Source organism: Ursus maritimus, unplaced genomic scaffold, assembly GCF_017311325.1.
Source record: "Ursus maritimus isolate PB19 unplaced genomic scaffold, ASM1731132v1 scaffold_31, whole genome shotgun sequence".
Classification (NCBI taxonomy): domain Eukaryota; kingdom Metazoa; phylum Chordata; class Mammalia; order Carnivora; family Ursidae; genus Ursus; species Ursus maritimus.
This window is the reverse complement of record NW_024425675.1, coordinates 27,591,929-27,608,640: the sequence shown is the minus strand read 5'-3', so window position 1 is coordinate 27,608,640 and position 16,712 is coordinate 27,591,929. Positions and strand designations below refer to the sequence as shown.

Genomic DNA, 16,712 nt, shown 5'->3' with positions numbered 1-16,712 from the left:
ACGTACTGCGTGTCTTTCCCGGAGTGGCCGCTGGAGAGCACGCATCTATGTTGTCTCTGGGTGATTACCACATGGAAGTGTGTTGTGACCCTGTGGGGAAAGAAAGCACTCAACAGTTCTTTGCATCCATGGTTTGGAGACATAAGGAATATTCTGACCCTTTTTAAAAAAGGATTTTCTCATGTTTTTATTTAACATAAATAAAAGAATAACATTTTCTCATTTGTGGTATTATTTTACTGAGTAAAACTGAATTAAGACCCGGTTTTTGTGATGAAGGTGCACATATTCTGTAAAATAAGTTTGGGCTAAAGAATATAAGGTAAAAGAATTACATAATTGAGTATTTTGCAGGAATAAAAATCAACAGCAGCCTTGAGACTTGAGCAGGTCTTCCTGTGGACCTGACCACCTGGACCAAATACTGATGTGGACGCCGCCTTGCAGCTTACAAGTACCTAAACGTGCTTCTGCTAAATACAAACCTTCCTCCACTTATGATGGAGTTACATGCCGGTAAACCCACTGTAAGTTGAAAATCCATTTAATACACCTGACCTGCCGAACAGCCTGGCATATGGGCCCACCTTGAACGTGCCCACAACATTCCCATCAGCCTCCAGGTGGGCAGAGTCCTCTCGCACGAAGCCTGTTTGATAATCAGGTGTCTCATGTCATGTACCGAGGACGGCCCTGTGAGTGAAGAACAGAACTCACAGGATGGGTCGTCTGCCCTCGTGATCGCCGGCTGCCCGGGAGCCGCAGCTCACCGCCAGCATCACGAGAGCAGATCTGACCGCGTGTCGCTAGCCTGGGACAAGATCCACATTCACATTCAGAACTCCAAGTATAGTTTCTACGGAATGTGTATCGCTTTTGCACCATCGTGAAGTTGAAAAACTGTCGAGACCATCTGTATTTATGATGACAGCTTAATGTTCTTAAAGTGTAAGTTCCCAAACGCCGCTAATGCCTGTATAATTGTTCTCTACAGTAACATCATTGTTTATTTTCATTCAGGTGGCTTTGTGCAGTGTTTCCGTGATCAACTGAGAGAAATGCAGGTGCCTTACACTACTTCGATTTTTGTTAGCATGGGCACAACTTAGTATCTCTCTCCCCAGCTTCTCTGATGATTACTTCTTAAATTATCCATGACTGTGTTTGTCATTTAGTGTGTTATTGGCAATGAATTTTGATATTTCTAGGTCTCCTGCAAGATAGTGCTTGAGACTTTGAAGTTAATTTCCAATATTAACTGCAATGTCCAAAATTTCCATATAGGGACGGCTGGGTGGCTCAGTTGGTTAAGCGTCTGCCTTCGGCTCAGGTCATGATCCCGGGGTCTTGGGATCGAGTTTCGCATCGGGCTCCTTACTCAGCAGGGAGCCTGCTTCTCCCTCTGCCTGCTGCTTCCTCTGCCTGCTGCTCCCCCTGCTTGTGCATGCTCTCTCTGACAAGTAAGTAAATAAAAATCTTAAAAAACCCACAAAAAAACAACAGTTTAAAAAAAAATTCCATATAAATTAAAAAATCAGTGAAGCTACAGTGTAATAATTAGGTTCAGCGTAATAGACATTTGTCACTCCGGTCCACCTGTGATCAGCGAGCCCTTCCTGTGTTCAGGGAGTCGCCTGCATCCACCTCTTCCCTAAGGTCAAGACCAGAACCTTGCTTTCCCAGTCTGTCTTGCAGCTGGGGCAGCATCCTGGCCCTTGTTTTTCCCATTGCGTGTGCCAGCCTCTGAAGAAGCCGTCCTTGCAGTGGTGGGGGCAGGCCCAGTGTTGTCTGGCCTTGGGGTCAGCAGTGGCAGAGTCCTTGTCGTGTTGGAGGGGCATGTGTTGTGGGGCTGCCTTGTGGCAGGGCAGGCTCTGGAGCAGTTTCGAGGTGTGGTTTGGCAGTGTTCTTGTTCTAGTTAAACCTCCAAGTATGACTGGGGCCAATCTGGAGCTTCTTGTTTCCTATCTAGGTGTGTTTTGTTGTGGTGGTTTTGGTTTTTTGGTTGTTTTGGGGGGTTTTTTTGTTTTGTAAATTCCTTTTCTGAAGCCAGAGTATGTTCTCTCAGTTGCAGCTGAGAACAACTGACTGATAAAGGAATTGATTATCTGGAATTGGCAAATGACAGATCTTAAAAGATGGAGGAGCTAGGACAGGATTAGGGAGGACTCCCTATGCTAGGTTAGTTGGTAAAATTGGTAAACCTAGTCATTTGGTGGTAAAACATTTTGCCAAACTGTTACTGTACTTTAGTGTATGGACCAGACTGGTGTGAAGGGAAATAAGAGGAAAACCACAAAGCATTAGCATGTGTTGGTCACTTCTTAGGCAGCTGTGATATTGGTGCCAGACTGTGTGGGTTCAAACCCCGGTTCTGCTTGCTTGCTATATGACCAGGTGCCTTGACTGGAAATGGAAATGATAATCACATATACTTAGGATTGTTAGGAAAATTAAGTCAGTCATATGTGGAAAGCAATATCCGAGAAGTATTGAGTCAACGCAAGCTGCAAAGTCCTAAAAAGAACGATAAAGCCGACCTGCAAGAGTCTGGTTCAAAAGCAAGAGTGAAGAAGAGAACCCAGCCTCGCTACGGGAAGGCTCCCGTGCTGGCGGCCTGCATCTCAGTTGACAGAGTTCCGAGTTAGAGCCCTGCTGGTTCAGGGAAACTCCCGTCATTGAAGCTCCGCCAAGGGCCCCAGCAGCAGCCTTAGCAGGTCAGGCTGGAGATTGCAGTCCTGCAAAAATGGAACCAAAGGTGCTGCTCTCCTGAAAGGATGGTTTTGAATTCCTCAAGACTACAGCCTTAATTATTAGGTAAGGGAGAGGGGATTGGACAGACCCTCAGAGACCAGCTGCTGTAAGAGTGCTCAGGTGAGAGACTCTCTGGGTGAGCTCGTCCTGTTTGCTCGAATGCAAAACAGGCAGTATCCACGTCCTGTCCTGCCTTTGTATGTTAGGCCCGCTGTTCAGGGCAGGTCACCTGGCTTTGTAGCTGTAGGTGTGTACCAAGTAGGGCCACATTTGGATCTGATGGAAAAAACTGCCTTTCACTCCCAGGATTTGGGCAGCAATCAATAACTGGAACTGACTTGATGTCATTTCTGGGTCAGGGGTGAATGCATTTAAAGTGGACCTTCCCACCGGACTGTGGGAAGAACAGTGAATATTTTGGGGGGAGCCGAAGAGGCCAACTGGCAACACTGCATATCCCAGTATCTATTCCCAAACTTCTGTCTTAGGCCTCTTTTTTAAAGGCTGGAAAAATTAAATTCTTACCTGGAGCCAGTGGCATCCATGAGACAGTTTTGGCCTGTGAGCTCTAAGTGGGAATGTAGTGTGCATTTTGGTAGTTTTAGAAATGCTTTCTACTTTCCCAGTGGAGCCACGGCAGCCATTTAGTCCAGGTGATCAACCAATGTGCCAGGGAGGGTGGGGAGGAAAGGCTTGGTCATATCCGTGAGGTGTGGCTTTTCAGCTTTTCTGTACAGCTGTTTCTCTTTTGCTTGAAGGTGCGTTCACGTCTTGCTGATACAATCTGCTCCCAAAATGTGTGTGATGATTTTTGAAAACGGGGGCAATTTTTTTTTGCAGATAATTAAAAATCACCTATTAGTATAAAACCTTGCAGACTCTTCTCAGTTTGCTTTTCCTAGAAGCAGTCCCTACTTAAACTGAAACAGAATTTAGTTCTTCATTTTGTTTCAGCAAGCACTTCTTTGTCAATTGCTGTGTACAGGTAATGTTTTTAGCACCGGGAATGAAGAAATGAATACAATAGCAATACTTGCTTTCAGAGAGTTCATGGTTTATTTCAGAGACAGACACACACACAAAGCAAAAACAACGCAAGGTGAACCATGCTGAGATAAGACGTGTCACTTGAGTTCTTTGGTTAATGACATTGTCCTCTCTGTTCCCAGCATCTAGCACATATCTGGTAAACAATAAATTGGCAGTAAATTTGCTGACTGTGAGGCCACAAATCACAGATGACTGAGCAGATCTGTTAGGAGTGGCAAAGTCTGAGACTGCAGTTAAAGAAGAGGTGACTTGTGCTGTGGGTCTTGAAGGAAGAGTCAGGACTGCCCTCTGGAAAGAAAGGCAAGAGGACAGCTTCCCAGACAGAACTGCAGGGGAAGGACAGAGAAGTGATGGCACCTTGTGGCCTTTTGACCTTGATCTATTAATGGTCTGATCCCCAGCTCGATCAGTACTCCTCTCCCAGTTTTCTTAAACTTTTTATTTTAGATGTACAGAATTATCATGACAATAGTACAGAGTTCCCTTATACACTAATATCTTACATTAGTATGGTACATTTGTTACAATGAGCAATGCTGACAGGTTATTATATTCTTTATATAATATACATTATTATAAATTATTAATGTAATGTACAATTTATTCAGATTTCTTTAGTTTTTACCTAAAATCCTTTCTCTGCTTTAGGGTCCCATTCAGGATACTAGTTCCCATTTAGTTAGCCTTATCTTTTTCGGCTCCTCTTGGTTGTGACAGTTTCTTAGACTTTCCCTGTTTTTGAGGACGGTGACGGTTGACTATCGGTCAAGTATTTGTAAAACAGTCATCAGTTGGGATTTATCCGATGTTTTTCTCATGGTTAGACTTGCGTAATTTGGGGGGGAGGGGAGAAGACCATAGAGGTGTAATGCCGTTTTTATCACCTATCAAGGGTACATTCTGTGGACATCACCTGTCACTATTGATGTTTACCTCGCTCACCGGACTGAATTAGTGTGTGTTGGGTTTCCCCACTCTGAAGTCACTCTTTCTCTCCCGTACTCTGCTCTGGAAGGAAGTCGCTGTGCGCAGCCCCACGTAAGGAATGGGAGCTGTGCTCTACCTCCTCGGGTGGAGGAGCTACATAAATACTTGGCATTCTGCCTGGAAGTTTGTCTACTTTTCCCCCATTTGCTTATTTGGCCACTTATGTCAGTATGAACTTACTGGTATGTATCTTATACTCTGGGTTATAAACCAGTTTTAATTTTTTGACTCAAATTGTTCCAGCTTCGGCATCTGTATGCCCTTGGCCTTCGACATCCCATCATTGTGCGGTGTTTGCTTGCTTACAGCACGTCCTTACTTTCTGGCACTACAAGGTGCTCCAGGTTCCGAGTCCTAGAATCAGCCATTTCTCCAAGGAGCGGTAGTTCCTTTTCCTGGGGAATGGTGTTAGGAACCAAGATTGGGCATTGGGTGTGCTCATTGCTGTTGGGGTGGTCATTGCTTCCAGGCCCCCTCAGCTGATAGCGTGAAGAAATATATATGTGCAGAATAACTTCTGTATATGTGCCCATCTGTGTGTATATTAAGGTAAATATGAATCCATACTGATGTCTCCATCTGATCCCTTGCCCCCTGGACTCCTACCCTCTGCCATCCATTTACTTGGTTGCTTCAATGCCAGTATACCTTTCTAGCACTTCCAGAACGTTTAATCCATCTCTCTGGGAAACAGCTTTATCAAGTAGAGTATGGTGCTTATATACAGTTTATCATGTGTAGTCTTACAGACTTCACTCATTTCCAGTTACTTAGGTCAGCACTTTATTCCCCACCCTGACATTTAGTAAGGTGGTTTTTTATGTTGGTAACACATTTGGATTTATCTGTCATATTCTGCATTTCACCCTGGGATCATCCTATCTCCTAAATGAGTTTTTAAATTTTTATATATACATCAAGGTTTACTCTTTGGGCTCTGAAGTCTTACAGGTTTTGACAGCTGCTTTATGTTCTGGGTTCACTGTCCTAAAAAAACATCCCTGTGCTGCACCTATTCAGATCTCTCGCCTCTCCCATGCCTGGCAACTACTCTCTTTATTGTCTCTGTAGTTTTGCCTTTTCCAGAATGTCCTATAATTGGAATCATAGAGTATGTATGTGGCCTTTTCAGACTGGCTCCCTTCTCTTAACGTTGTGTATTTGGGATTCATGCATTCATTCATACCTTTTTGTGGCTTGATAGCTTGGCTTTCCTCAGTGACTAATATGCCATTGTCTGGATGTTTAGCCCTTCCCTTATTGTGGGACCTCTTGGTCATTTCCAGGTTTTGGCAATTACGAATCAGGTGCTATAAATGTTTGTGTGTGGGTTCTTCGTGGACACACGCATGGACATTAGTTGGGTAAATCTCTACGAGTGTGATTGTTGGATTGTGTAGTAAGGCTGTATGGTAAGACTCGCCCATCTTTTCAAGTTCTTTCCGGACTGGCTATTTTCTGAAGCATATAAACATTCTCAAATTTCTCCCTTCTGTAGGGGAGAAAAGTTAAACCCTCGATTTGAGCGCACTCTCCTACTCCCCAGTGTGCAGCCTCTTCTTTCAAAGAATCATGTGCCCTCCGTGGCCACCTGCTGACTTTTGAGTTCCCATCCCCTCTCAATTCAGCCCACGCTTAAGGAAGGGGGTTTGTAATTGACTACAAATCAGACGTCCCTCTGCTGCTGCCCGACCTTCTCGATTGCTCTGTTAAAGATCACTGTGAGCCACTTCTAGAGGGGGTGTGTTCAGTTCTCCTTCTTGACCTTTTATGGCATTTGACACTTAACCACTCCCTTCTTGAGGCCTGTGACCACTCTTCCTGTTAGTGTTTGCCTTTATCGCTCACCCTCTCCCTAGGTGATTTTATCTGCTCTCCTGGCCTTTAGTTTCTGCTGTGACTAACACACGTCTTTATCTCAGGCAGTCATTGCAAAACTTCTGATCTGTATCCAACTGCCTATTAGACGTCCCCCTCCCATCTGAAACGTGTTCAAACTTCACTCACTTTTCCCCTTTCAGACCTCCTGCTAAGCTCTCTCATTTGGGAAAAACATAGCCTAAGTCAGAAGCCTAGGCATCATCTTAGATTCCTCCTTTTCCCTTCTATCCCAACCCCGTCTGTAATTGAGACCTGTTGATTTTATTTCTTTTCTGTCCTTCTTATTAACCCAGGGGAGTGCCTTGATTTCAGAGCCTCACTCTCTTGCCTGGAATGGATGGTGGTCTCCAGCCAGTCTCCCTGTTCTGATCTTGCACTCTTCTAATCGGCTAAAGTAATGCCTTAGCCGTTTGGGTTACACTTTTTGGTCTAGCCAGGCCTCGGCTCTGGAAGCCAGTAAGCTGGGGCGTTCTCCCTGACTGATCCTTGTGCTTGCTTATCCCACCACACCTTCACCTTGTATTCCAGGAGGTAGAAACATTGGTGAGTTGTTTTGCCTGGAGAATTGACCCTTTCCCTGTGTTTGTCCAACAGTTATCCTGCACCTGGTAGGCTTATTGGCACCACAAGCCTTAAGATGGAAAACAACAGCCCTCTGCTCTCTACCTTTCCTGCGGTAGCTACTTTTGCCTGTGTTAGCTGGGTCGCTTCTGGACTCTGCCTCCTTATTCCTAAACACATCCCATCATGAGGCTGCTTTCTACCAACCCCCCTCTACTGCTCCCATTCTTCACCTTTCTCTTCCTAAGCACATGTCTAAAAATAGTCAGAACTCAATCTCCACCTTCTCAGTTTCCATTTACTCTCCAACCCACTACAGTTTAAGGAATAAATCCAGAAAAAGATGACATTGACCCAGCACAGAGAAGGGAAAAGCATCCCCGAGATGATGGTGAAAGAAGGCTTGGCCCAGTAGCTGTGCAGAAGGCCTGGAGAAGTCGGTCCCTGTGGGAGCAGGAAGATGAGGGCTCTCAGAAGGACATCTCCAGGGAGAAATGGAATATTCTGACTCACTTCCAGGAAAAACTTGACTCAAGTAATTCCAGGAAAAGTTGTACAATAATGAAAATGAACCATGGCTTAGCTGAGAGTAATATACAAAATTTGGCAACAATACAAATACTCATTTCTGGTCTATTTTTTAATGCTGCTCTATGACTAACTTGAAAGGACGAGTAGGGGGAGTGGAAAGGCTAACTTTGCCATTTCCCAGGAAGTCACCAGATTGTTAAAATTCTCTTTGACTCCCCCATGTTGGATATCTGTGCTGCATTCTCTCTTCATTTTCTGCATTTCCTATTTTTGGTGGGGCTTATCCTCTAGTAGTTTCCTGAGAAAGAAGACTTGGGAGATACGTTTTTTTGAGGCTTTGCATCTGAAAATATCTTGATTTTGTCATCGTACTTGGTGGTTTGACTAAATCAGCATTCTTGGTTAAAATCCATTTTCCCTCAAAAATGTGAAGGTATTGCTACATTGTCCTCTTTCTTTAGTGCTGTTGAGAAAGTGAATATCATCCTCTATGGTCTGTGCCTCTTCTCTCTGGAAGGTTTTGTGATTATGTGCCTTGGTTTTTCTCTCTTCATTTGTTAGGCGTTTGGGACGGACTCGTTCAATCTGGAAATTCATGTCCTTTGAATTCCTATCCTGGAAATTTTTCATGTAATATGTGATATTTGATAACTTCCTCTCCTTCCATCATTACATCTTTCTTCATTGTATCTCTTCTGGAGATTTTATTGGTCAGTTTGTTCCTGCATTGGTCTATCTTTTCTCTCTTATTCGCTGACCTCTCATCTAAGGCAATAAAATACAGAAGTGATTGAGTCCTGGCCCAGAACCTTAAGGACTTAGATGTATCTGAATTATGGAGCTGCATATGTTGTTTTATTTTTAGAAGCAGTACATTATAAAGATTTTCACATCTTTTGAAGAACAATGAATTTAATAATGACATTTTATATAAATGCACATGTACCAACAATGTGGGAAAGTTAGCAGTTTCCTTCTAGAAGTATATTCCTCTTAGTATTTAGTTATTAAGATATAGCTATTATTTGCTGAATAAAAAGACATAGACCTTATTCTGTGAAATGCAATTTAGTAGGTTTCCTTTTTCAGTTACCGGCTAGACATTCACAAAATAGATTTTACTTTTTATTTTTATTTATTTATTTTTTTAAAGATTTTATTTATTTATGTGACAGAGAGATAGCCAGCGAGAGAAGGAACACAGCAGGGGAGTGGGAGAGGAAGAAGCAGGCTCCTAGCGGAGGAGCCCAATGTGGGACTCGATCCCAGAGCACCGGGATCACGCCCTGAGCCGAAGGCAGACGCTTAACGACTGCGCTACCCAGGTGCCCCTAGATTTTACTTTTTAAAGGGTAACCTAAAACTTTTTTTAAAAAGTGTGAGAAAGGGAAAGATTAGGGAAATAGCTTGCATGGAGAATACCTTGGGTTCATACAACTATGTAACAGAGAAAGACAGTTTTATCACATTATCGTCCCTTTCGAAGGTATATGGCTTGCAGATGATTTTTAAACATTTCAGGATACCAGTGACTTCCAAATTTGGAAACAGCTGGGTCCTTCTCTTTAGCAACTGCCTTTTTCCCCTCCTCTGCACTATCAAAGGATATTAAAAATACCTCTTATTAAGTCTCATGTATTATCCTCTTCCTGCTACGTCCCATCTAAGCAATGAACACCTGATGGTTCTCAAGTTTCTGATAAGCCAAGGCATTGTCGCCTGTTGATGGGTTTGTGACAAGAGCCTTTGGGCGTGCCCATGGCTTGCTGAAACCAGAGCGGACGCGAGGGGAGGAAATAGGTCCACAAGAATGGAGTTGCTAAGGGAATTTTATTACTAATTTATCTGCAAAAAACAGAAGGAACAAATTGAATCAGAGTCTGGTAACTTAGCAAACGATCTTAAACTAGCAAAGATACACTTTGCAGTTACTTGCAGTACTGTTCTTTGGGCTGTAATCAAGAACAAAGAAACAAAATCATGCTGACGCTGTATCATTTGGAAGTAAACAGATGGCAAGTCAACGAACCATCGTAGGCGAGTGTAAGTAGGGGTACTTCATGACGGGCCACCTGTATTGAGTCATTCTGACCTGAATTTTGCATAATTCTTACCAAAATTCCAATTGAAAAGTAAGTTCAGGGTTGTTAGTCCTACTTTCAGTTTTCATTTTAATTTTTCAAAATAATATAGGCACATAATTATAAAATCCACTAAGTGCTCAGAGGCTCGTAGCAAATTAGAATAGCCCTCTGCCTCACCAGCCTTGTTGCCTAAAGGAAAATGAATTCAACCCTCATAACTGAATCTTTATGGCATTTATTTCTATTTCGAATTCATTGGCTCATAAGCTATTTCTTGACTGATTTGTAGACATGTTTCTAGTGATTTTGTATTGTAGGAGAGGAGGATTTAGCTGTCTTATCCCAGCTCCTGTCTCATTTCTCGCTCCAGCTCTCGTGAACTGTTTACATCAAAATTCCAAGTTAGAGCAGTCACTGCAAACTTACTAGGACATAAATACGACTCATGCACGATCCAGGTAGTATATTATGGTTATTTTTTTTATAGAGAGTTTTCTAGAGTTAATAATAATTGCCCAGTTTAAAAAAATTGTTTAGTGTATGTACCTATTCTAAGATTTTTCTAATTTCTTCATGGGTGTTTATCTGCCATTTAATATTTTTCCCCAGGTCAGGCGTATCAGTGAATTTATCGGTTTTGTATTTTTCCTGTTGTCCTCTTCCCCATTCTGGACTGGTCACTTCCTAGGTCTGCATGTTGCCATCTCGACACTTCCCTTGGCTGTGTTTCATGTTGGGCCCTAATTTTTAGAGTCTCCTACCTTCTATGTTCTCGCTTTAATAGGATACATCCCCCAGGCATTAATGTAATTGAAAATTGAGGGATGAGTGGAGTCACATACAGTGTTGGAAAAGGGGACACTTGACACGTCCATTCTCGTCAGTTCATTGTTGCTGCGACAGGGAGGCATTGATGGATGAGGCTGTCAGCAGAGGCTGTGTGCCCTTTAGGCTGACACCTGGCCTTTACATCATGAAGAGAAGCCAAGGGCAAGGACCTCCTACCTAGTTAGCTTGATGTGGCGACTGCCTGACCGCAGCTCTGGCTGCCATTGCTTTCTGTTCCAAGTCAGTGCAGGTACATAGCGGAAATTTGAGAGTGAAGGAGTCCTCGAGGGTCTAAACTACATTCCCCAGGGAGCACTCTGAGGTTTGTTTCTGGGGTGGCTTGCACCGAACGGATGGGTCAGGGGCTGGTTGGAGAGGGGAGAAGGGTCGCGGGGGGAAGATGGAGCAAGAATGAAGGCGACCCCTGTATCAGGAAGTAAGCTCTGAGTAATCTTGTTGATCAGTCAGTTCCTGCTCTGCCCTCCTACCTTTTCTGGCTTTTTTCCCCCCCCCAATCAAATTGTGAGGAAAAGTCACAGAGAACACGGCTGAGTCTCAGTGGGCAGTGTGGAGAGGAAGGAAGGTTCTAGGCAGAATCAGAGTGGAGTTGGTAATCTGCCTTAATCTCCTATAAATCAGTGGGTATCATCAGCCATTTGCCAGCAACATTTCCAGCTCCTCAGACGACAGTGACATGAGCCAAATGGAAAAGCAGTGCGTTCTGCACACTTAGGCCTCATATAACAAAGACGACAAAATGTAACAGTAGCTCTATCAGTTGCCTGGGGCTGTGCACATCCGGGCAGCTTCAGATGGAATTTGTTCCTTTCACGGTTCTCTGGAAGCTACAATTCTGAAATCAAGGTACCAGTAGGGTGGTGCTGTCTCTGGAGGCACTGTGGGAGGGTCCTTCCTGCCTTTTCCTGGCTTCTGGCAGCTGCTGGCCATCCTTGCCATTTTCTGACTTAGAGACTTAATTCCAGGTGTCATCACATGGCGTTCTGTCTCCATGTCTCTTTTCTTCTAAGGACACCAGTCATGTTGGCTTTAGGGCCCACCCTACTCCAGTGTAACCTCATCTTGACTAATTACATCTGCAAAGACACTGATTCCAAATAAGGTCACATTCTGAGGTATAAGAAAGGACATAAATTGTGTGTGTGTCGGGGGGGAGACACTGTTCAACCCAGTACAGTAGCTTTGGTAAGAAAATGCTTTTGTCGCTTATAGAAAAGTTCCAAGAGAAGCATCCAGGGGTGGCCAGGTGAGGGTATCGGGCACCCCAAGGCTGTGTGTGTAATGGCCCCTCTGCCATCCTCAGCATGTGCCTACTGCTTCATGGGCTGTGAAGGCTGCTTAAGTTCCAGCCATCATGTCTGCCTTCCACCTTCAAGGAGAAGACGGGTTCACACAGCCCGTGCTGGCTGTCCTTCACACCGCAGTTCAGTGTTTCTGCTTATGTCACATTGGACAGAACTTTGTCAAATACATAGCCAGCTGCAAATGAGGCTGGGGATATGGCCTTTTTTCAGACAGCTTTGTGTCCTGCTCAAATTTGGAAGTTCCCTTTCTGAGGAAAAGAGAGTGGATGGAGATTAGGTGGGCAGCCAGCAGCCTTCCACAGTTGGGGTGGCCCTGTCCTGCTTGCCCACATCATATATAGGAAATGGTTCCTTAATCTCCAGAAGTTCCTGCGTTTGTCAAGTGACCCTCTCAATGTCTGGATAGTGTTTTCTCTCAAAAACTGATGTATGTTTGTAGGACTCAAAGGTGGCTGCAGAACTACTCAGGGGACTTCTCTTTTTTCTTTTTTTTTTAAATGAAATCCAGAGCTACTGCTTTACTCTAGAAGCTCAGGGGGAGTTGTGATGCCTAACATGGACCCTTGTGCAAGCATGACTACAAAACAGTGCCAGCCTCCCATATTGTGCCCGAGATCCCCCGGTCCGGAGCAGCGAGTCCCCCTTACCTTCCTGCATCTCTGTGCTGCTCTTCTCCAAATGCAGCCTCTTCCGTGCCCTTCCTGTGCAGGCTCCCTGAGCATCCAAAGCTATGGACACAGGGTTTCTGCAACAATCCAGCAAATCTGGATGTTCTCAGAGAAAACAAAAGGGAAGACCTTTTTTTGGCAGAGACTCTACCTTTGCTAAAAATAAAACCTTTGGCCCCATAGGAAGTCTTCAGGAGGCTGGGACCAGGATGGAGGAGGACAGTTTTCTCACCTCCCGCCACCACACATCTCCCCTGTCCGGTGAGTCACCCTCTTCGCCTTGACGCATGGTCTCTGAGTCACCAAGCTTCTGCGCCCGCCTGTTGCAAGCATTCCAGCCGAGGTGAGCCTCCCATCAACAGAGAAGGTGTTCTCCAGTTTTTCCTCACGGTTCTGTCTTCTCCTTGGCCTCTAGCACGAACAGTTGTCAGTCCGTGCCCCCCCCCCCCCAGCTTGAAGTACTTCAGTGTGCTTGTGGAGGAGGCTTCCCAGGAGGAAGGGCGCAGGCGTGTCTCAGCTCAGGGCGAGAACTTGGGGGTCGGGGCACGTGCGTGGAGAGGGTGCTGGAGGTGAGGGGGGCGCCTGCGGCCGTTGCGCTCCTTTGCTGAGCTTACTCTTGTACGTCTCCCTGTCTTCTGGTTCCTCTTCTCGGAATAGAGACCTGAATGGCACGGCGTGGAGGACGCTGGCCTCGCCTGACAGCTTCTCACCCAAGAATCCCTCCTTTCTCTTGAGGAAATAACGACGGGTGACTTTCTCAGACTCTGTAGACTTTGTAATGGGCCGTGGCTGATAAAACTCATGAGCGCACGCACCTCAACAACAAGGCCGGTGTGTCATGTCCACGCTGGGCGACATCTTTTCATAACAGTAACTCTGCAGGAATATAGGCCACGCTTGTCCTCCCAGCGATTAGACAGATGCATGTTTTCTGACACAAACCTTTCTCCAACATGTCCTTGTACTTTTCCCCCCGGCCACCCACACAAGCCCCCATTCTGAATAGCAGGTCCCCTCCTGCTAATGACAGACCTTTGGGGCAGACCCAGAAGTAGCTTCCAAAGACTGGAGACATCGCCGCCGGGGTGGTGCCGTCAGACCACCGCGCTCTCCGATGGCCCCGAGCGAGCCTAGTTGTGTTGAAGTAGTTCCTCTTGCCAGCGCGTAAAGGGGAAGGAGAGGCTGGAGCAAGACGTTCAACTTCTGTATGACGCAAGTCGATTTGCAAATATTAGGGGAGGAGGGAAGAGGGCTGTAACTTGCTTTTTTCAGCGTTAAAAGATGCCATCTCCCTGCTTATCTGCACAGAGTATTTAAGCCAAATTGTGGTTCAGTGGTTGACTGGGGCAGGTTGAAAAAAATATTCAGGGAAATTATATATTTTTATACCAGTTACCCATTGATGAGGTATTTCTTAAACGCTTACCATTCCATTAGGCACTGTGATAAATAGTTATCAGATGTCTCAAAATCATGTCGAAAATAGGGTACAAATACGGTTCTAAAATACGTAATCACTAAAGCTAGTAAACAGATGAAGAAGGTGCAGCTGGCCCAAAAAACACATTCAGAGCTTAGAGGAAAGATTTTTTTCCTGACTTCTAGACCATATTACAACAAAAAATTCCAAAGCATGAAGCCCTTACTGAAGCCGCTGACACTCATCCATATGGAGCCTCAGATGTTGAGTACCGGGCTCTTCTTACTCAGCCAGTGGTGGGCGACCCCTTTGGCTCTGAGTCCTCTTCGGTTTCCAGTTCTCCCTCCAGCCAGCCGGGGAGGGGCTGCTGAGCATCCTCAGTCCCATGGCAGGGCTGTGACACTGGATTTCAGGTTAATCTTGGGAATCTGGAACAGGTCATTTTAGTAAAACATTTAAAATCCTTAGTCCAAAATTGGTGCTTGTTTAGAACATCTGCTCTACGTTTTAGGGACTGGGATATAAAGGACTTTATCCCACAGAGAATGCTTCTCCCAACCATCCCTGGGTCGTTCTGTGAACAGGACTGAAAGGCCTTTGAATCCCCTCCTCTCTGTGCAGGAGTTCGTGGGAACAGGCATCCCCTGCACCTTCTTTCCACACACATCCTCTGCTTCCCAGCACCCAAGTTATGATTCTGTTCAATGAGATGAATGTAGAAATATCTGGGGTCGAGCGTCTGGGGGGCTCAGTCAGTTAAGCGTCTGCCTTCGGCTCAGGTCATGATCTCAGGATCCTGGGATTGAGCCCCGCATCGGGCTTCCTGCTCAGGGGGTAGCCCGCTTCTCCCTCTGCCCCTCCCCCTGCTCATGCTCACTCTCTTTCTCTCAAATAAATAAATTAAACTCTTTAAAAAAGGAATATCCGGGGTCTTTGAGGGGAAGCTTTTGCTTTACTGGTAAAAGAGAAGAATGCGATTGTGCTGCTTCTCTCCCCGTTCAACCTTGACTGCCGCGCACTTGATGTCTGCAGATGCAGCGTGGTCGGGATGTGGACAGAAGCCCCCTTGCTGCGTGGCTGGAACAGGACACCGTAGAGTCCCCACACCCGCCCTGTGACGCTTATTACCTCTGGACTTGTCATGCCAGAAAAAAAAGCCCTCTCTTGTTGAAGTCACAGCCGACCCGAGTTTCTGTTAGAGTGGGCAGAAGCCTCCCGCACTGGTAGAGAATGTGGTATCTGAACATGAGTGGCTCCCAGGATTATTTTTTATTTTATTTTATTTTATTTTATTTTTAAAGATTTTATTTATTTATTTGACAGATATAGAGACAGCCAGCGAAAGAGGGAACACAAGCAGGGGGAGTGGGAGAGGAAGAAACAGGCTCATAGTGGAGGAGCCTGATGTGGGGCTCGATCCCATAACGCCGGGATCACGCCCTGAGCCGAAGGCAGACGCTTTAACCGCTGTGCCACCCAGGCGCCCCCCAGGATTATTTTTTAAATCTAATACAGAGCTTAGGAGGTATTGCTTCTTTGTCACTGTAACACGTATACTGAGCATTTTTTACGTGCCAGGCACTGTGCGAGACCAGTGACACAAGGAGAGGAGTCCAAGCCACACAGCAATAGGAGCAGGTATTCAGCAGAGGTCGTTTTGTGATCCACTGACTCATTCAACAGTAACTGTTGCTCCTCCGCAGGGAATCAGGGCCTCGGAGCTGAAGCTACAGACACAGACGTCCCAGCTCAGCGCTTCCAGGAGCACAGTCTTCCAAACAGCCATCCTTCCTCCAGTGAACGATGAGGAACTAGGACCATGTAGCAGGCAGGCTCAGGAGCGCATGTCTTGAAGGAAAACATCAGTCAACAGGGTTACAAAGTTGCTCCGCTTTGGGGTAGTATCATATGTACAAAAAGTTGGGTTTAGGGGGCAACAAAACAAAGGATGGGGAGCAGCGCCTGAGGCGGCCCAGTGGGTCCACCAGCATGAATGGCCGGGCTCTCTCCTGTGCAAGGACAAGGTGCCACTGTGTGGCTCCTGCTGCCAGCCTGTCTCCCTCTGCCTTGTCTTGTGTGTGGCCAAGAAACGACCCTGGTGAGAAGGCCCGCGTCCTTCTCCAGCCCCATTTGCTTTAGGAAGTTTGCTATGTGATCCATGCCCATGTATCCAGCAGGCTCGCAGGGGCCCTTCTTAGCTCTTCCTGCTCCCCGACCAGTCCTGCCCCCAACTCAGCGAGCTTTCACATCAGGACTAGGAGGTGTCTCCTCACTTTACAGGTGAGAAGGGAAGTCTGGAGTCGGCTGGTTACCGGAGTTGGCCCCAGAACCCACTTCTCCTGGTTCCTGGCCCTTCTGCCCAAACTGTTGGTAGTTCTGCTTTGGGGAAGCCCAGGGGGATGAGCTGCTCTCCTGAACTGGGGTTGATCCACCTGTTTCCCAAATAACAGCTCCTTCCTTTGGAACCACTCTTGCCAGCTCAGAGCGCGTGGTTCCAGCGGGAGCCGTGTCCTTCAGGGCCTCTGTGGTGGCGGCGGCAAGGGGAAAGCGGGGTGGGGGCCCCAAGCACCACTGCCATCTGCCCTCGGTTGTGCTCCTGCCCCGTGGAGGAGGCCGGGCGGCCGTGAGC

The 16,712-nt window shown here is 46.0% G+C and overlaps 1 long non-coding RNA gene across 1 annotated transcript; it reads right to left on the bottom strand.

The window, feature by feature from the left end:
- Positions 1-3,791: 3,791 nt before the first annotated feature.
- Positions 3,792-14,941, bottom strand: LOC121106326. Its single transcript, XR_005838957.1, has 2 exons — positions 12,643-14,941; positions 3,792-4,127 (listed from the first exon to the last, which is right to left on the bottom strand). It is a non-coding gene; the product is annotated as an uncharacterized LOC121106326 (long non-coding RNA).
- Positions 14,942-16,712: the final 1,771 nt, after the last annotated feature.